This window comes from Taudactylus pleione, unplaced genomic scaffold (genome assembly GCF_031769625.1).
Source record: "Taudactylus pleione unplaced genomic scaffold, aTauple2 ptg000400l, whole genome shotgun sequence".
Taxonomy (NCBI): Eukaryota; Metazoa; Chordata; class Amphibia; order Anura; family Myobatrachidae; genus Taudactylus; species Taudactylus pleione.
Genome location: NW_028284802.1, coordinates 6,458,739 through 6,481,067, shown reverse-complemented (window position 1 = coordinate 6,481,067; position 22,329 = coordinate 6,458,739).

The window sequence follows — 22,329 nt, the reverse complement described above, 5'->3', positions numbered from 1 at the left end:
TCTGGGGATCGCAGCGGGACCCCAGAGTCTGTACTAGCCGGACTCTGGAGGAATCCCTAGGCTGCTGCCGGATAGACGGGGACAGTTAAGTCGCGAGTCACCGCTTGCGCTGACCCCCGTGTGTACACGCAGCCTTATGCCTCCGGTCTCTGGGGACAGACCGCAGGCGCTAGCGGTGGCGGCAGGCTTCCCCACCATGGAGGCATACCCCTCGGGTCCACTAGACCACCAGAGATTATAGCGGGAGCCGGCATCCCGGGGGTTAATTGCTAGCCAGGGAAGGCAGCCTTCCCTTTCTAGCGGCTTCTCCCCTCAGCTCGGGTCTGGCGACGCTGAGCTGCATTCCTCCTGCGGCCACTCCTCTGAGGTTTTTGGCGGGCAGCTTCTCTCCAAGTGGTAGCGCAGATCTCTCAGGCATCGCGTGGACCGGTCCCCCTTTGTACCCCTCCCCTGCTAGGACAGCGTACACAGCACTAGGCCTCCCAGACACGGAATCTGGGCAGTTGATTGTAGTGACAAGGTGCAGTGAGTATGAACTTCTGCATTGTATGTGGCTTTTGCTAGTGCTGGCTGTCTGTGCTTTTATTCTACTTGCTGTCAGTCTATACCTATCCCCTTCCTTCTCCTACGGCCCTGGCAGGTGTGTGTGGGAAGGGCATTTCTTGGATCGCACAAATATAAATTCATGTATTTGTGAGGTCGGTCACATACAGTTGTGTGCTACATGGTACCATATCTGTGGGCTTGTGTGTTGCATGCTTGTGGGTGCATCAGGCGTAAATCTCTGAACTTCCATATTGTGTTGATATATCTGTATATATATTTTGTCATATCTGACGAGGAAGTTGAGCGCTCTGCGGCTCCCACTCTTTTCTCCTGCAGACGTTGCGTCGCAGGTGTTAATCAGGAGGATTTATCACAGGATGGGCTGTGTGCGGTGCCAGCAGTTACCTGGTCCCTCTAACCCCCCAATTTCGGGACAGGACACTCCTTGGGCGGTGTTTTCTCAAGTGCTGGCTTCCATCGCGGACCGTTTGGCAGTTCCAGTTGCCCTCCCCCCCCCCCTTGGGGATTACACCAACCAGCCATCCCCCCTTCTCCGGGTATACCGCATCTGTTGCAGTCTCCCCCTGGGCCTCAAGCTGTTAGTCCATATGCGGGGTTACCTATGTATATTCAGTTCCCTCCAGTGATACAGCAGTCCGTCATTCCCTTTCAGGGTCTACCTCAGACGGGTCAACCACCATGGGTGGATGTGTTCTCCAGTTCGGTCCAGAGTTTGGCGGCCTCCTTTTCAGCCTTTCAAACTATGCTACGGAGTGACAGGCCTCGGAAGGCATCTAAACGCCCTGTTATGTCATCCCTGTCTGCGCAAGTATCAGACTCGAAGGCGTCCTCGGATGATGGGGAATTGCCTGAGTACTCTGACCCGGATTCCCCGGTCCGAGAGATGGAAACTAAATCTTCCATTAATGTGACGGCATTGGTTAGTACGGTGCGGTCTATTCTCGATATGGAGGATCACGCACCGGCCCCTAAATCCAAGTATCCAAATTTCAAACAGACAAAAGTGACCGGTTGTTTTTCCTCTATCTGACCAGCTGACTGATCATATGGCGGAGGCCTGGCAGTCACCTAGTAAGAACTTCCAGCCGCAGAAATGTTTAGCGCCTAGTTATCCGTCTCCTGCAGGTCATTGCAAAAAGTGGGAAACTTTCTCATGTTACGCGCTTAATCAAGAGCGCTACCTTGCCTTTGCCGTCCATTTCATCCCTGAAGGATACCACAGACAGGAAAGTGGAGACTTGTTTAAAATAGATTTATTGTCTGGGGCTGTGGCCCATCCGTCCATGGCCAGCTCTTGGGTGGAAAGCCATTGAGAGCTGGGCCAATGTACTGGAAGATACTTTTCCTGAGGATGCTCTGGAAATGGAGAGGGCTTTAGTGGGACAGATGAGGGATGCCGCTTCCTATATTGGAGAAGCGTCTTTGGATGCCAGTCTTCTGCCAGCCACAGTATCGGCAGCAGCGGTGTCTGCTTGCCGGTCTTTGTGGCTGCGTTCTTGGAGATCGGATGCGGATTCCAAGAAAGGCCTGGAGGCCTTCCCCTTTAATGGGGAGATATTATTTGGCCCAGACCTGGACAAAATTGTGGATACCCTAGCTAAGGCTGTCAGTTTTTCTACCTTCGGCAGCTGCACCTTCTAAGGCTAGGACCTCAGCATTTTGGTCCTTTCGTTCTCAGGGAAAGTCCAAGCAAGGGACTGTCCTTCCCGAGCAGTCGGCGACCAAGACCGCCCCTAAACCTAGGAAGCAAGCGTGGAGTGCTAGACTCCCTACTTCCAAGCAGGAGGATAAACCTGCCTGATGGGACGGGCCTCCCTCCCTCTGGGGGATCCCAGAGTGGGAGGCAGACCTCTTCACTTCACCCATTGTTGGTACAGCACCACCACTGATGCCTGGGTTTGAGAAGTGCTCTCTCAGGGGTACGTCCTCTCCTTTCGTCACAGACTTCCCCATCAGTTCTTCTGCACGAGTCTTTCTCGGGACAAGACCAAGGCCTTGCAGATTCAGGAAGCAATAGAGTCCTTGCTGAAAGCAGGGGTCATTGGTCCCGTGCCGCCTTCTCAACGCGGGACGGGTACTATTCTGGTTCAGAAACCCAATGGGTCTCATCGGCCTATCCTCAATTTAAAGTCGCTGAACAAGTTCCTGAGAGTACCCAAATTCAAGGTGGAAACTTTGCTTTCCATCATTCTGGCTATGGAACCTGGGGATTACATGGTCTCCCTAGACATCCAGGATGCCTACCATGTTCCTATAGCGCCTTCACACCAGCGGTATCTGAGGTTTGCTATACGAAACTCCACTACCTGTTTCAGGCTCTGCCCTTTTGGCCTCGCCACGCACGGGTCCAAGGGTATTCACCAAAATTATGGCGGTCATGGCGGCCCATCTTCGGAGCCAGGGTATTCAGCTTCTGCCGTATCTGAACGACCTATTGCTGACAAGCTCTCCGGAGGTACTTCTACAATATCTACACCTGACTATCACTTGTCTGAAAGCACACAGGTGGCTGAAAAATTGGAAAAAGTCCTCCCTGATTCCTTCACAATGGATGGTTCATTTGGGAGCCCTGCTGGATTCTCATCAGCAAAGAATCTTTCTGACTCCAGAGAATATTTCTTCCTTACAACTGTGGGTGCGCAGTTGCCGAGTGTCTGTTCACTTGGCAATGAGGGTTCTGGGATCTATGGTGTTGTCATTCGACATGGTGGAGTATGCCCAGTTCCATTCCAGGCCCCTGCAGGGGCTGATTCTATCCAAATGGAACAGGTTACCACACAGGATCAGGACTCAGATGCTGGTGTTGTCTCCAGAAGTGCGCCTGTCACTTGCTTGGTGGCTTCAGACATCACATCTCACCAAGGGTCGCCCTTTTTGGATCCCGGACTGGGTTCTTCTCACAACAGATGCCAGTCTCCGGGGTTGGGGTGCAGTGACGGGTCCACTCACTTCAGGGCCGTTGGACGGCAGAGGAAGCGGTTCTTCCCATCAACATTCTGGAACTTCTGGCTGTGTACAGGGCCTTCCATTTGTCCGATCACGCTCTTTTAGGAAGGGCCATGCAAGTTCAGTTCGACAATGCCACCACGGTGGCGTACATCAACCATCAAGGAGGGACTCGCAGTCGAGCAGCGATGTCAGTGGTGTCACCTTCCGGCCATCTTGGCAGTCTTCATTCCAGGGGTCCTCAATTAGGAGGCAGACTTCCTCAGCCTTCACAACATCCCGGGGAATGGTTGTTTCACCCAGAGGTATTTCAACTACCTGTGGACAGGTGGGGACTGCTGGAGGTGGACCTCTTGGCCTCCCATCACAATTGCAAGCTGCCTGTGTACGGGTCCAGGACAAGAGACCCCGGCGCAAGCCTGGTGGATGCGCTGTCAATGAAATGGACATTTCAGCTGGCATATCTACTCCCTCCGATATCCCTGCTGCCTCGGGTCCTTCGGAAATTCAAACAGGATGGCGGCACACTTCTGCTGGTGGTTCCAGCTTGGCTCAGATGTCCTTGGTACTCCGATCTTCAGAGCCTCTCCATTGACTCTCCGTTCCCTCTGCCTCTATGTTGGGACCTGTTGTCTCAGGGGCCCTGCCTTTACCCGTATCTGGGTCATCTGTCTTTGACAGCGTGGCTCTTGAGACATCCATCATAAGGTCCCGGGTTTTTCCAGCTCGGTCATCAGCACGATGCTACAGGCATGCAAGCCTGCTTCCCCCAGGATTTACCACAGTGTGTGGCATACTTATTTTCAGTGGTGTGAGTCTAGAAACTACGATCCTCAGGCGTTTTGTACTTCTAGGGTTTTGGTGTTTCTTCAGTCTGGCTTGGACCTAGGCATACGCCTAGCTTCTTTGAAAGTTCATGTGTTTGCACTATCTATGTGGTTCCAGCGTAGGATAGCTACTCTGCCTGATGTCCACACCTTTTTCCAGGGTGTTCTCAGGATTCAGCCTCCCTTTTTTCCCCCAGTGGCTCCTTGGGATTTGGCGGTTTTGCTTCGGGCTCTGCAGGGTCCTCCTTTTGAACCTCTTGAGTTGGTGGAACCCAAATGGTTGACGGTTAAGACTGCTTTTCTACTGGCGATTGCTTTGGCCAGAAGGGTATCAGAATTGGGGGCACTCTCCTGTCGTCCTCCTTTTCTAATTTTTCACCAGGACAGGGCAGTGAATCAGGAAATTGTTGTGCCATCATTTCAGTCCCATGATCTCTCGGCTGGTGAGGCTTCCTTAGATGTGGTCCATGCTCTCAAAGTTTATGTGGACCGGACTAGTTCCATGCGGAAGTCTGATTCCTTGTTCGTCTTCTTTGGTTTTCACGAGGGGTTGACCTGCCGGCAAACAAACTTTGACCCGTTGGCTTCGTTTGGTTACACTGCACAACAATGAAAATGTTTCTGATGTGAAAATAGTTCTAATTGATTTCAGCATGCAAAGAATGAATATGACATTTAAAACTCTGTTAGCTCTGAGGTCCGAGATATAGCCCATTTATGACAATGTAGGGATATTCCTAGTGAAGTGGGCAGAATGGAGAGAATCTTACCAGCAATCTGCGTTCCGCGCAGAGGGGGCTGGGCCTAATGACCCAATTAAATGAATCAGTTATTTGTCCCCTCCCCTATTCAAATATATGCGATTCTCGGGATTACCCACACAAGATAACTGTGGTGCACTGAATGACAAGCATAGTGAGCGATTCCACCAAGACATTTCAGCAATGGAACAAAGATATCAGGGTAGGTGATCACTACTGTCGGACTTGACAAGAGATGCCCCAGAAGAGGAGAGCAAGCGACAAGCAAAGAGAAAGCACCCCCATGAATAGGCCACTATATTACATAGTACTTTCCTATGCTGTATGTTTGTTTCGTATGCTGTATGTTTGTTTAGTTTTGTGTTCTTATTTGTGATTGAATTAAAACTGTTATTTATTTTCTATCAAGAAAATATCAGATTATTTTAAAATAGCTTTTCACTATGACTATATTACTAATGTACATACAGTATAGTGCAAGTAGTGTAGCTCAAAAAATAGAGCTAGTAAAAACATTCTGAAATCATTTTAGTTTTTCTTGACCTCAAATGAGTAATGTATGACTATTTTTTAGAAAGAAAACAAATTAAAAGTATTAATTTGTTGTACAGTGTTATTTGTGAGGCTTATACACAGGAGGGTTTGCCTGTTCCGGCCTCTATTAAGGCTCGGTCTGTGGGTCCCTCGTGGACGGCTAGCCATGGCGCCTCGGTTGTTCAGCTATGTAAGGTGGTCACATGGTCTTCCATCCAGACCTGTCTGAGTTTTTCTATGCTTTTGACACCTTCGCCTCTCAGGTTCCATCCTTCGGGCACCGATTCTCCTTTCAGCACAGGAGCGTCCCCGCCCTTAGTTGTACTGCTTTCGGACATCCCCAATGTCAACCCTGTGGACCCCCTATGGACCCTGAAGTAGAAAACAAGAGAGATGGTAAGATCTTACTTATGTTATTTCTGTTTCTATGAAGTCCATAGGGTCCAAAGGGCGCCCGCCCTGACGCACCTGGCTTCATATGGGCTATGTGGCTGGTCACCAGTTTTCCGTCTCCCCTTCTGTGAGTATGGTTCTTGTGTGTTCCGATCTTCCTTCTCTCTGTTTTTTTCCTCCTCCGGCCTTGGCTACTTACCAACTGAGGTGTCTATGGCTCGAGGGCGGGGTATAGAGGAGGATGGACCCAGTGCATCCTGGGAGCAGCAAAAGCTTTAACTGCGTGGTGCCCGTGGATCCAGATCCAGCTATACCCCCCAAGGTCAACCCTGTGGCCCCAATGGACTTCGTAGAAACAGATAAAGGTAAGTTCTTACCTGTAGAAGTTACCTTTTATCAGATGTTCCATTGTTGCATATAGTAATAAAGTCCAATCCAATATACTTAAGAATTTGTCATTTCATTAAATAGATCTAGCCCTTTTAGCTGGGAGAACATGTCTCTCAGGGTTGATGCAGCAAACCAACACCCATTGACATTGTTACATAGTACTTATACCCTCTATTACAGGTTTCAGGTAATACGCCCCCTGTACACCCACTGACATTATCGGATAGACAAAGTTTGCTCTTATGGTCTTATTTTCTTCGACAATGAAAATTAAACTAAATTCCTTTAAGAGATACTCATGTTGTGCTGCATCCCTATATTTGGTCAGAGTGTTCCTCTTGAGCACAATTATACATAAATGAACAAGCTCTTGTACACTCTGTTAGATAAACAGTTTCCCTTGGGAGCGGCTTTAAAGGCACCTTACCTAATTTCTCCATTTAAATGTGAGTTTAAAATGGATGTGCAAAGGCATTTTGAATTTCATGAACTGTTTCATTATAAAGCATACAGCATATGTAAATATGGAATTATGTAAATATGTTTCTTGTAAATTAGTCTTCCACAGTTCCACCCTTAGATAAGCACATTATAACATACATGTGATACATTCTTAAAATAACCATCTGAATACAGCATAGGCCAACTCTATAGAATAAAAAAAAATCAGGATTAAGATTTCAAGAATAAACTTTGTACATAAAATGTTAAACTTTTCTAAACCTGAAAATCAAAAACTAGTATCTAATCATGATCATCATAAATCACTTTAGAGTCTTTATCGTAATGTATCCATAGAAATTCTTCTTTTATAGTATAAACCTCATTCATGTAATTTTGATAATAATAGCTTCTTCATCTGTAATATTATTGGTCAAATAACTTCAACAGTGAATTTCAAGACTTGTATAAAAAGTTCGACAATATGCTTCAGTCTGTACAATTAAGCAATCAATTATGGGCGGTGTTGTAGTAACAGTTCATTCCGGAATATTTATAATAAATGTCCAACATATATGAATGTCTTATCATATAAAGTCCAGTATCATTGTCAATAAATTTGCCCAGTTCAATAATTTTATGTTGATTATCCAAATATCCCCAATTATCGTACGTAAGGATGTTAGCAAAGGTGTTTCCAACATGATGTCTCACTGAAGTATCAATCAGGGAAATCTATTTTTATTTACTGGATCGATATCTGGCATCCTGCAAAATAACATCACAAATTATTATGAGTTATAACATAAAATTGTTGTATCAGTTTGCCTAAAAAGGAAATATCTTCTGAATTAATTGGCAATAATTTGTAAGCATACTTTCCTCATAGGTAATAAAGATCATCTGGTAACAAGAAAATAACATCAAACTCAAATATCATGGTAGTAACTAACATTCCTAATATGTCTGAACTATATGATCTGTATAACTATTTGGAACACTCGCTATTAGAACTAATCCCTAGCAGTGTATAATCAAATGCCTCATTGTAAAATACATTGTTCATTAATAAGCATTTAGTTCTTTTAAAATCTTCCTTACATTGTTCATTATAGCAAGGAATTTAAGGTTTGTACACAGTAAAGATTTTATTACAATATTCTGACTCAACATTTTCTACTTCTGTTGGACTAGTAAACATTCCTGCAGTTATTCAAATCTGAGGTGCAGTCTGCTTCATTTCATATACTTTCTTATTAAAACAAAATGGAATGTGTTCACTTACCTATGAAAATAACTATAACTTGACAAAACCACTAGTAATTATGTTATCAGTAACCCCTTTTCCTGTTTTTTCCAATTTTTTTTCACAATTCTCACATGTTTTTATTTCAATTATCTTAGTAATTTCAGTATATTGCAACTCAAGAATGGTTCTGGCACAAATTCAACAATTAGTAACATTTAATACTTTACCCATCAATGAATATTTTGTAGAATTGGATACTCTTTTGAATAATATCCATACACCATAGTATACACCTTTCTTCTAGTGTAGTACAGTAAATGCAAATGCACTTTTCAATAGATGATAAATCAGATTTCTGATACCGATCATTTAACCTGCTTAGAAAAGAGGAAGGAAAGGACTTCTTAGAATATATACACAACGGTGAAGGGCGCTGTGGTGAATCAATAACTAAATGCAGCTCACCAAGGGGATGGCTACCCCTAAAATAAAAGATAAATAAAAAAAATAGGGAGCGCAGATAGGAATTGAAGATTAAATAATATTTAATATAACATTGAAAATAACTGAATAAATAAATGAAAAAGTAATAATAAGCGTGGCGTAATAGACAATATCCAACAATTATTAGATAATACAATTCATATGGATATCAGTCTGAGTCCAGATATATGTACATACAGTTATAAATAATAGTTAATGATAAATACATATGATGATGACCATATAAAAAAGGAAAACATTTTTATGACAATAAATGATCGATCACTATAAAAATAAAAAAAATTAGAAAATATAAAATAAAAATGCAATTGCAAGTGGTATTAAAAACCAACAAATAAAGTTTGTTAAAAAATAGTCAATTAATAACCACTGATTACTTAAGTTGTATCCTGTTAATATGTTGCAAATTAGCAGTAGCTGATATTGGGAACAAAGTATTCAATATCCAAATATTCACCAGAATTAATAAGAATGGTCACTTATCTGGTTATTGGTTGCATATATATTTTTTAATTTTCCCAAACACATGATGATGTGAGCAGATGGCAGTGTCCGGATTGCCACTCTCGAGCTGTGTGAAGGCAGGCTAATGCCCGTGGATTGCTAGCAAGTCTCTCAATCTCCAAAGTATCCTGGGAAGACAGACTACGTTAAAGGGTTCCTGCTGGCAGCTGTCCCGTTTACTGCAGTAAGTACAAGCCGGCTGTTAGCGGTCTGTAGTATCCTGAAGAGACAAGCTGAGGGAAAGCTATCCGCTGGCAAAAAATATCGGGCTCACTGCGGTAAATGAAAGCCAGCTGTGTGCACGTGAATGGCTATAAGGTGGCTCAGGTCTCCGATGTGTCTAGAGGAGACAGACTGGGGGGTGAGGTCTGCTGACCTTGGTATCCTGCTCACCGTAATGTACAAAAGCCGGCACCTGGTCTCCCGCTCACTGTAGTGTTTGAAAGCAGGTAGTTGTGACTTACTCAGTGGTGAGGTTAGTGAGACTACAGGTGATGGTAACAACAAGGGAAGTAGGCAAACTGACGCGTTTCTCTGCCTGTCCGTCTGGCAGTTTCCTCAGAGGTAGTCTTATCCAAGGATACTTTGGAGATTGAGAGACTTGCTAGCAATCCACGGGCATTAGCCTGCCTTCACACGGCTCAAGAGTGGCAATCCGGGCACACTGCCATCTGCTCACATCGTCATGTGTTTGGGAAAATGAAAAAATATATTTACAACCAATAACCAGATAAGTGACCATTCTTATTAATTCTGGTGAATATTTGGATATTGAATACTTTGTTCCCATTATCAGCTACTGCTAATTTGCAACATATTAACAGGATACAACTTAAGTAATCAGTGGTTATTAATTGACTATTTTTTAACAAACTTTATTTGTTGGTTTTTAATACCACTTGCAATTGCATTTTTATTTTATATTTTTTTCATTCTTTTTTATTTTTATAGTGATCGATCATTTATTGTCATAACATTTTTTTCCTTTTTTATATGTTCATCATATGTATTTATCATTAACTATTATTTATAACTGTATGTACATACATCTGGACTCTGAGACTGATATCCATATGAATCGTATTATCATTTAATAATTGGATATTGTCTATTACTCCACGCTTATTATTACTTTTTCATTTATTTATTCATAGTTATTTTCAATGTTATATTTAATATTATTTAATCTTCAATTCCTATCTGCGCTCCCTATTTTTTATTTAACTTATTAGAATAACCCCATCATCCACACTACTGGATGTGTAGTCATACCAGACCATGAACCCTTGCTCACCCTCTCTCCAAAAAAAAAAAAAAAGTCTCAATGTTGCAATAAACATGATTGTTTCCATCATGCAGCTAAGAAAAATTAAGTTTCCTTTGTCATCAGTCTATATCATAGTCTATTGTAAGCAAAAATCTCCATCTTGATTGAAGAGTTCTCATAAATGCAACTTAGTTAGTCTTTATATCTCAGTCTTTATATCTCAGCACTTGAGTCTGAGTCTTTAGTCCCCTTTAAGCTTGGATCTTTCTCTGACCTTTTTCAATGCGAGCCGTAGATCCAGGTGTCCTTCTCAGCCAGCTTTATAGCTGTATCTGTTGTCAGCTTTGCCATGCCTAGGACCATCCCATTAATCTGTAAGGGAACCAGAATGTAACAAACTTCTCATCATACCATAGTCTCCAGACTGTATTTCATCTGCTGGACCAAATGCTGATGTTAGTTGAATATCCTGTTGAGCTTTCCCGAAAGTCTTCTTGTTGTAGCTGCTTAGACAATTGTATAAAATATTGAACAGTCAAATCATGTTGTCATTTCAAATCAGTCTTTGAACACATCTTGATTGTAGTTCAAAAAACAATAAGGAGAGATTGAGATAAGGCTCAGGTGTGATTCTATTACTATGAAGCACCAAAAGTAGGCCTTCAGACAATGCCATTCCTGTCTCTTTTGTAAGATTAACTGATCCATTTCTTATAACACCATTGTGTGTAACTTTGATTCTATTCCCATCATTTCACTTATTTGAAACCTCTTTTCCTTTAAAATGCGTTCCCCTGTCACTTTCAATAACACTTAAAGTAAGTAAACTATACCTTACATACAAATTCCTCCAAAATCTTCCCTCTTAGCATTACGGAGCTGTAAATTCAATAAACTCCACAATATCTAAAAACATGCTTACACTATGGGGGTCATTCAGATACGGTCGTTAGCGCCGATGCGCTCGGACCGGGTCGATGGCCCCCCACTGAGCATGCGCACGATGGCGCCGGCGCCATTGTGCGCATGCGTGAGACCCGCTACGACCGACAGCGCCGGTCATAGCGGGTCTCGATCCAAAGGGGGCGAGCTGTCGATGTTGATTGACAGCTCTCCCCGTTTGGAAGGCGGGCCGGGGGGGTGGCAGCCCAAACGGAGGCGTTCCCATGGGAACGCCTACCGTTTGGGGGCGGCCCCACTGACATCACTAGTGATGTCAGTGGAGAGCTTCTGGCTCAGACAGAGCCAGAAGCTCTCCGGGGCTTACGACAAGGGAGACCCTACCCTAGGGTCTCGTCGTAAGCCCCGATGGTCGCGATGGTCTCTGACCATCGCGACCATCACCGGAGCGGTCGTTAGAGCTGTGGGTGTTAGGCTGTGGGTTAACGACTGCAACAGAGGCGGGCGGTCAGGATGCAAGCGACCGCTTGCATCCTCCGACCGCCTCTGAATGAGGCCCAATATTTTAAAACATCCTGAAACCTTAACAAGAACATACTTTAATCCTCTTTTTAATCAACATACTTCAATCCTTCTTTTTTCTTCATTGGTAACTGAATAAAATCAATTTATCAATAGTACTTTGAAAATGTTTTAGTAGGTACTTATTTCCTCTATATTGTTTATCAACCAAATTAAATAACTTTCACTTTATCTTAGACTCGAGCATACCAGTAAGATTGTACAATGCGATTCATATTGTCTGCTCTTAAATGTACTAACCCATGAACAACCTCTATAAGGCTTGTAATAATTTTAATTCCACTCAAATACCCATTATCATCTTCTCTTGTAACAATGCTTCAATTTCCAAACATTGGCCTCATTGTGAGAAGTATTTTCCTGATATTGTCTTAATTGGTCACATTGTGATATCCTTAAACAACATCAACTGAGTTTCTATAACTGGCTTATCATATGTACTTAAAATTACCTTTCATACTACCCTGTCCGCTAATATGTTACCCATGAATATTATATCAATCTCTTTCATATTTGCCCAGCACTTAATTACTGCAACTTATCTTTAGTAAACATATCGCTTCTTTCAGTTCTTTTACTGTTTGTACATGTAAAATTGTAGTTCCCAGAAGCTATGCGGTAACCCCTATGCTTCCAATTGCTATAATCAATACTGTACATTACATCCAGCTAACTACGTTGAATGTGGTAATTACTGTAATGCATACCCTGCCACCAAAAAACATTATATATCTGTCTGAAACAGCTATCATCAGTAAAGAGAACTAAGTCATGATTATGTAATGAAACTTTCCATTACTGAAAATTATTTTTATATTTTCTTTATTGCAAACATATTCATTGTCTTCCTTTTTCCTCACCATTAACTATAATCAACCATATTCCCCCTGTTGAGGATAAAGAATATCAATGTAGCACAATTGGAAATATGACATATGTAAGATTGATATGAGTCTAAAATACTATGCCCCATCGAGAAAATCTGGCTGTAGGAACATGTTTAAGTTTAGCATTATTAAATATCTGAATAACAGTATGTAAAACAAATAGATGCAATTCAACTTAACAATTAATGCCACCCTTTAAGGATATAAATGTCTTCAACCTGCTGGAAAACAATGTCCTGTATATTTAAAATTATCAGTATACAATTGGATTTTGTCCCATTAAACTTTTAACTTGTTTCTGCAAAAGAAACACAATTGTTTGTCAGTATCTCTTATTGAAGTTTAAAGTAACTTTGAATATAACAACAGATCACTGTTAGATATGGACTGAGTAATCTGTAAGAACAAAAAAAAAATTTAGATTATTCATCAAATATTGTAAACTGTGACTTTTTTTTTTTTTTTTAGAATATTACCCGTCTTTTTTTAAAACACTAAGTAGATACAGCGTATCTACTAAAAAATATATTTCATAACCTCCTTTTATCAGTACCCTGGCTGAGGTACAAAAGAAACCTATGATGCAAGAATACAGACACAGGACTTCATTCAGAGTCGGTCGTTGCGGCCGCACGGTCGTATAGGAAAAGGGGCCGGATATGCAAATGATGCACACGCATGTTGCGTCCCTAAGGTCGGATCGTTAGCTGGCCGACCAAGGGGTGGATGCGGTCGGATCGCTAAAAATACGCCCACATCTCGTACTCATAACACGTCATCTCCGGCTATATAAGGATTAATCGCGAGCATCGTAAACCATCGGAACTGGTCGTAGAGCTTAAGGTTGACCATACCCTCTCTTAAGCTCTACGATCATGTCAGTGTAAAACCTCCCCTGTCACGTGTGCCATGACACTACTTTGTTAATTATGCACTCCCTTAAAACGCTGTTCGCATTATTAGGCACGCCTGTGTTCGGATCTCCACACCCCCGTTTTCAAGCACCTTCCCCTGTTACCACCCACAAACGCCGCAATCTGTCACTCAAACTACCGACCTGGCTGTGTTCAAGGAGAGAGAAATTGCTGATCGTAGCGGCTAGTTTGCGCACGCGCATTGCGAACTGTACGCATGCGCAGTTTAGCAAACATCGGCTGCGTACGACCGTGCGGCCGCTTCAACCGACTCTGAATGAGGTCCACAGTCTCATGCTCTGAGATAGTTAAAGCATTTCTTTGAAACAAAACTTTTTTTTCTCTTCTCGGTGCAGCCTTTTCGATCTGGGAGGGGTATACAGAGCGAGTGAAACTCACACTGACGCACAAAGTACACAGACAGACAGTTTCTCACTCTGAAAATATTGAAAGAACAAGTTAAACAGTTATTATTACAAGGCAAACTAATTAGCTCTTTTAGTTTTCAGTATCATCTGTATGCGGATGATACTCAAATTTACCTATACTCCCCAGATTTATCACCATCTGTACTTTTCCGTGTCACTGACTTTCTCTCTGCCTTTTAATTTTGGAATGTCCTCTCGCCACCTCAAACTTAATGTATCCAAAACAGAATTAATGATATATCTACCAGGCAATAGTATTTACCAACCTGATATCTCTATAACTATTGACAACTCGACAATCAACCCCACTTCACAAGCTCGCTGCCTAGGTGTCATCCTTGACTCCGAACTGTCTTTTGTTCCCCACATTCAATCTGTCTCTAAATCCTGTTATATACATCTAAAAAACATAGCCAAAATGTGACCATATCTTACGCAAGACAATGCAACAAATCTAACACATGCACTCATTATTTCCAGCATTGACTATTGTAATAGTCTGGTTTTTTTTTTTTTCTCAAAAACAGGCTCTCCCCACTAAATGGCATTTTGAATATAGCTGCGAGGTTGATCTTTCTCACCAAACGTTCAGTATCTGCTAATCTACTCTGTCAGTCCCTTTATTGGCTGCCGGTCTTCTACCATATTCAATTTAAAATACTTACGCTCACGCATAAAGCTATTAACCAAACAACACCAACATACATCTCTTCAATTATCTCAAAATATCACCCAATCCGACATCTCCGCTCTGCACAAGATCTGCGTCTATCATCCCCCTTTTAAAGTATCAATTATGTTAAAGGATAGTTCTTCCCACTCTAGATATTAAAATGTTACCCTATTACGTTATGCATCATTCAACCTATCCTTAAAAAGTCCCTTAAGCATGTAATCATGTTGAATCCTTTATGATTATCAGCAACTGTCTCAAACATTTCTTATTTAGTTTGGTATAATGTAGCATTAAACATTTGGCTTATGGTCAGTAATAATATCAACACTATTTATCTCAAAAATCACATTTCTAAAAATTAGCTATTTTCAAACTTTCTCTTATGGTTTTTCCTTTTGTAAACTCTGTCTTTTGTCTGGGACATTCTGAACTTCTAAGCACTTTTCTTGGCAGCAATAACGTAAAACATTACAGACACAATCATAGGAATAGCAACAACAACCTGCAGTCTGTTGTGCTCGTCTCAACAACATATATTTCTTTAAGAAAGTGTAGAGTTTAAGGACATGAATTACGCAAGCGCGCGGGCTGATCTCAGCAGTGCCTCCAGCTGTAGAAGTTACCTTTTATCAGGTGTTCCATTGTTGCATATAGTAATAAAGTCCAATCCAATATACTTATGAATTTGTCATTTTATTAATTAATTAAATAGATCTAGCCCTTTTAGCTGGGAGAACATGTCTCTCAGGGTTGATGCAGCAAACCAGCACCCATTGACATTGTTACATAGTACTTATACCCTCTATTACAGTTTTCAGGTAATACGCCCCCTGTACACCCACTGACATTATCGGATAGACAAAGTTTGCTCTTATGGTCTTATTTCCTTCGGCAATGAAAATTAAACTAAATTCCTTTAAGAGATACTCGTGTTGTACAGCATCCCTATATTTGGTCAGAGTGTTTCTCTTGAGCACAATTATACATAAATGGACAAGCTCTTGTACACTCTTAGATAAGTAGAAAAAGAAGGAGGATTTAACCCCCTATTGTACCTCAGCACACTGAATAATACCTGCAACAATATATGAAGACTATATGGTCATAGAAATTCAGAGATATTAGTTGCATGCATTTGCAAATACATGGGAGGCTGCTGGGCCACGTCACGGCTTCTCTGTTACCAGCAGTCCCTAACACTAAGGGGTTCACGTCGGGGCGCAGTGCACCCCAAAAAACATCCAGCCCAGAACCCCCCCAGGGCATCACACGAAAATGGAAAAAGAGTGACAGTGCAGTGTAAAGTATAGCTGTGTGTGAGTAATCATTAAGTGTGGAATGAGAGGTTAAAATATATGTGAAAAAATACATGAATAATAAACAAACATAAAAGGTGATGTGAAAAGCAACTATGTGTATTAAGTGGTGATGCCCTGAGGAGGCCCAGCCAGACCAGTCCCGGGGGCCCTACGCCCAAACACTCACCCCAAATGTAAAATATACCAATTATAAGGCCTCATGATAAAGGCACATATATAATTTATATATAACACTCTTAGATAAACAGTTTCCCTTGGGAGCGGCTTTAAAGGCACCTTACCTAATTTCTCCATTTAAATGTGAGTTTAAAATGGATGTGCAAAGGCATTTTGAATTTCATGAACTGTTTCATTATAAAGCATGCAGCATATGTAAATATGGAATTATGTAAATATGTTTCTTGTAAATTAGTCTTCCACATACGATATCTCTTGTTTTTAGAAATCTGCTTGAGGGAGCCTGTGGCACATTGGGTTCTACAGTGTTGGTGAATTTAATTTCTTATTATATTATAATTTAAACTTTCATTGAGGATGGGCAGTCTGCCTGTGCCATGGGAGCCACTGGAAAGGACCTGTCACGGCTTACTGCGTCCAGTGTCCGGGTCCCTGGGGCCTTAATGAGAGAGTCGATGGACTCTGAGGACTGGCCACAGCTTACTGCGGCTTGTGAAGGGTACCCACATGCCCCTACCTAGCACCCCGGGTCAGCAGCAGCGGTGAGTATGTCCCACTACCTTTTTCTAGCAGGGGTGACCAGGTTAAGCCCACAGCCCTGTGTGCAGCGGCATGGACCTCTCTTCAGATCCTCCACATAAATTAGGTGCTACTTTTACAGCGCTAGCATCCTCAGCGCTGACACTTGTCTTTAAAATCCTGGGCTGGGGGGGACCAGCTCTATGGGGGGAGTCACCCTTCCCCTGGTTGTGCACGCTTTCCTCATTAGGGATCATCGGTGCCATTTTAACCAGCATGCTACACTCTTATTGCTGGCATCTCAGTTTCAGTCAGCCACAGTAGCTTTATCTGTAGGTACCTGTGTGTGTCCTGTCAGATCTGTGTGTGGTGCAGGCAGAAGGCACAATGGCAGGAAAAGCCTCAGATAAGGGCGTTTCCCAAACATTTTATGTGCCCGCTCTGAGGGTTCGGCATTGTGTGATGCCTCTGAGTCTGAGGGTTCTGTCCCTGGACTTCAACATAGTCAGACCGTTACTCCACCATGGGTAGCCACCTTAGCAGGTGTCATGTTTGATATAACTACTGAGTTAGCGGCCCTCCACAAGGAATGAGAATCCACAATGGCAGAAGGATCCAGCACTACTAAATTGTTGGCTTCTCAAGCGGCTGAACCAGCATGGGCTCAGGGGTTAGCCTGTTCTGTTGAAGGGTTAGTACAGATAATTGGATTCTCTTCTAGGAACTCTGAGAGCGCTGCAGGACGTCCTAAGCAAAAAGTGCTACCGCTGGTACTTAAGTCAGAGATCAAACTGGACATGGATCATTCCTCCCAGAAGGAGGATGATGAATTATTTTGGGAATCAGACATAGGACTTCTCACAGGAGACGGATATGGGTGCACAGGGGACTGAAGCCCTTATCCTGGCTGTCTGTTGGGTCCTTCAGATCTTGTACTGGGAGCTGGCGGAGTTTCAGGATACCTCGTTGTTTGGGAAGAAACAGAAACTAGCTATAACTTTCCCCACTTCTCTCCAATTAGATGAACAGTTGGCTGCAGCTTGGAAATATCCCGATAAGAAATTTCAGATGTCCAGGCGTTTTCCTTTTTCCACATATAATAGGGTAAAATGGGAGACTCCTCCAGCAGTGGATCTGTTGGCTATCAAAAAAAAACCCAATGCTGCCTGTTCCAGAACCCAAAAATTTAAAAGAAAGCTCAGAGCGTATGTTGGAAACTACCCTTAAGTCCATATACACAGCAGCTGTGTTTTACTCAGGCTGGCCTTAGTCAGCTCTTGGGTAAACAAAGTGATTGAAAAATGGGCAGAACAATTAGTAGAAGGGCTGCAGTCTAACTCCCCGCTACCTGATCTTATCTTTCTATCCGAACATATCCGGGAATCTACTATTTACCTGGGTAAGGCCTCCAGAGGTATTGGCCAGGAAGGTTCCAAGATCATAGCTTCAGCTTTGGGCCTGGCAGAAAGATGCAAGACCTAAACGGGCTGTGGAAGCCATCCTGTTCACTGGGGATATCTTAATTGGTCCAGAGCTGGACAAATGGATCTCCTTGGCCACGGGTGGCAAGAGTACTTTTTTGCCCTCTTCTGCAGCTGCTCCACGATGGTTTTTCACGGGTCCTTCCTTTTGTTCCCTTAGAGCCCTCACCAGGTTTTACGGAAGAGCCAGAGGTAACTCATCTGCAATTAGAGGTGAACGGACCAGAGGTCGCCAACCCACTGCTTCCCTAAGCCTGCCAACAAGCCGTTAGCATGACAGGCACCCATGGTGGGTGCTTGTCGTCTTCACTTCAGGGAGGTTTGGGTTCACAATACTGCATTCCACGGAAACAAGATAGTTTTTTATCAACACAGGTCTGCCAGTCGCCCAGCAGTAACAAGTTGCGTTGCAATAGGCGATCGCCACACTTTTGATCTCTGAAGTATTGATTCCAGTTCTAATGCACTCAGAGATTCTATTCAAATCTGTTTGTGGTTCTGAAGTTTGATGGTTTAGTGTGGCTTATTTTGAATCTAAAATCGTTGAATCATTACTTAACGTTCCACCGATTCAAAATGGAATCCCTACACTCGCAGGTCTGGAAGCTGCGGAATTCCTAGTATCTTTGGACATCAAGAATGCTTACTTGCACATTCCAATTTGGGAACCGCATAAGGCGTTGCTCCCGTTTGCCATCAAGTCTCATCATCCGTTTCGGGCGCTGCACTTTGGACTATTGTCGGCACCCATGGTTTTTAAAAAGGTGATGACAACTGGGAGTGACCATTGGCCCATACCTGGACAAACTTCTCATCAAGGCTCTGTTGGTGGAAAAGCTTCTGGATCAGGTGTCCCTCAGACATCAGATTCTCATCCAACATGGCTTGTTTGTCACCTTCCAAACGTTCATCCTGGTGCCTTCTTAATGCATTTTTGTTTTTTTTGTTTATTCTGGATACTTCCCTACAGCAAGTGTTCCTTCCAGCGGACAATGTGCAGACGATTTAAGGAATAGGTCAAAATGGTTCTTAGATGTTCAAAGCTGACAGGTCAGCTTTGTAGTTGCTTCCTGGTGAAGGTGATGGCCTTTGAGGCCATCCACTTCGGCAGGTTCCATTCCAGTTCAACCTACTGTCTCAGTGGTGAGGGTCACACCTTCAGTCCCTTTGGACCTGCATTTCTTTGCTCTGGTGGCTCCAGACAGACCATCTCTTGGCGGGTCACAATCTTCAGCATATGGAACTGGATTCTCCTAATTACACCTCCACTGTGAAATGCTCCCTCTCTAGCACAATGTTCCCGATCAGCTACATGCCGTCAGTGAACAGGAGCCACATCCAATGAAAGTCAACGCTGTTCTCGGACAGGGGCACCACGGCAAGGAAGCTCAAGAGAAAGCCTAGGAAATACAGGGTACATTGGGGTAGATGTATTAAATGTCGATATGGTGAAGAAGTAGGATCAGCGCATTATTGAGGGGTCTGGCGTTAAATGACTGGAGAGCTGCTATCTACAAGATAGCAGCACCGATAAGCTGGGCAATGTATGAAGGTCAGTTCGCCTGACCACTCTAACAGCTGCAGCTATTGATATCGACAGCTGCAGCTGGCATTGCCCTAACACTACAACAGGGACAGCACCGTTACTGCGGCAGTGGCTACCTGTTCTGGGGACTGTATGCGATGCTTGTGAGATCCTGCGCATGCCCAACTAAGCCGTCTGGGAGTGAGACACAGCGCATCAGCACTAGGATGATGCTGTGTGGACTCTAGCGGAGTTCATCGAGGGAGAGTTTTCACTCCCCCCCCCCCCCCACTTCAGCATAGGCGATGTTCTTACATCTCATCGGTACAGCTTCCTGCTTCGCCTCGGTAAAGAGACGAAGCAGGAAGAGTTATAGCGGCACGATTTGTACGCTATAATACATCTCCCTCATTGTGCAAAGAGGACATTACTCCTTCCCAGCACATCCCAGTGGCTGGGCACCAGCAGCAGTGGGGATTGTGGTGACGCTGGTGAGATGCTGTGGCAGGAGTGAGTAGCAGGGGGCTGTGGTAAGAAGCAGGAGTGAGAAGCAGGTGCCTGTGGTTAGAGGCAAGGGGCTGTGGTGAGAAGCAGGGGGCTGTGGTGAGATGCAGGGGGCTGTGGTTAGAGGCAAGGGGCTGTGGTGAGATGAAATTGCTCCTGTGCGAAGCCGGGGCAAGTCACTAGTATATATCATAAAAGGTGGACAATACAAGTTTGGCAATAGGTCAACAGGGTCTGAAGGGCAACACACTACAGGTTGACTGGTAAGAAGGTCGACAGAGTCATTAAGTCGACGCACACATGGCCGACACGGAAATGGTCTACATGTTTGTTTGTTTTTCTAGCCTTAATCTTCACCCTAACCGTCCCTTCTAGTGCCTAACCCTAACCCTCCCTCCTGGTGCCTAACCCTAACTGTCCCTTCTAGTGCCTAACCCTAACCCTCTGGTAAGTGCCTAACCATAACCGCCCCTTCTAGTGCCTAACCCTAACCCTCTGGTAAGTGCCTAACCATAACCGTCCCTTCTTGTGCCTAACCCTAACCCTCTGGTAAGTGCCTAACTATAACCGTCCCTTCTAGTGCCTAACCCTAACCCTAAGGTAAGTGCCTAACCCTAACAAAAACATGCTGACCATTTCTGTGTCAACCTAATGGCCCTGTCGATCTTACTAGTCGACCTTTAGTGTGTTGACCTTCAGACTTTGTCAACCTATTGCCTATCTAACTTGTATTGTCTATCTTAACATTGTCTACCTTTTTACTGTAGACCTAATGATTGGATACCACTTCATAGAGGCAGTGGTGCCCCTCTCCGCGGTGTCATCCGGTGCGGGGAGGGTCGCTGTGTGCGTGCCAAAAAGGGGGTATGGCCACACGGAAGGGAGCGTGGCCATGTGGCCCGAACCCTCGTGCCTATTACTTGGGGGGGGGTGCAGGAGGTCCCCTGTGTGGAGTGCCGGCCCGGCTCCCTCACTGTCAGGAGCCGAGTGCTGCACACAATGTTACAGTGCAGTGCCCAGCTCCTGTCAGTGAGGAGAGTCTGCACCCTGGTGCCACCCCTCGGTGGGTGGCACCTGGGTGCGGACCGCACCCTGATAGAGGTATTCTGTTTATATGAACAGATAACACTGGACAGTTATATATTTGCTACATGCTGCTTCCTGTTACATGTCATCATTACTGTGTGCCGCTAAGTGTAACCAGTCATGATCTCTGGCACCAGCTTGTAAACACTCTTAGATGAATGAGTAACTACCTAGAATTGCTTTGAAATTGCCTTTTTCTTTCCTTCTATTAACTTTTTTTTGAAGGTATTGGACTTTGGGTTGTTTCAGTCAGGAGTGATATAAAATCTAAACATAGAAATGTTGTTTTAGATGACCACTAATCCTGAAATTCAAGTTGCTTCTCAGCATGACAAATTGTCTATCTAGATAGAATAAAGCAGACATTAATGTAAACATTCAGGGGTTCAAAGCCACCGAGCAGTTCTGCGCCAGTGTAAAAATACGCGCCTGCAGAGTGCTCTATATACACAGGACTGTGGGGTGACTTGAAATATCCGTTATTTATTTACATTGGGGGAGATGTATTAGGCAAGAAAAGTTCCCTATACAGTAGCAACCAATCGGCTTTGAGGTAGCATTTATCAGTAGCTGATTGGTTGCTATGAGTGGTGGAGTGTTCGTGCATGCGCACTGCGATGAATACGCATGCGCAGAATGCAACAGTCGGTCGATTGCGTGCGCGTAATCGCAGTTGCGTTCTTGCTGAATCAGGCCCCTAGTTGGGTGTATTTACTAACCTGTAGCATTCATTAAAGTACTGCAGCGATGTGAATCACATAAACAGAGCCCATAGGGACCCATCTGTCAAATCAATTTTGTCCTTAATTTTGCATTGAACATCCAGTCACAGCGGTTTCTACATGTATGAAGTATCCTGTCTATGTAACAAAGCTAGGAAGCCAAAGGTATCAGAGATATCTCTTGTTTTGCAAGAATCAACGCTCGCAGCAGCCTTCCCTATGGTGT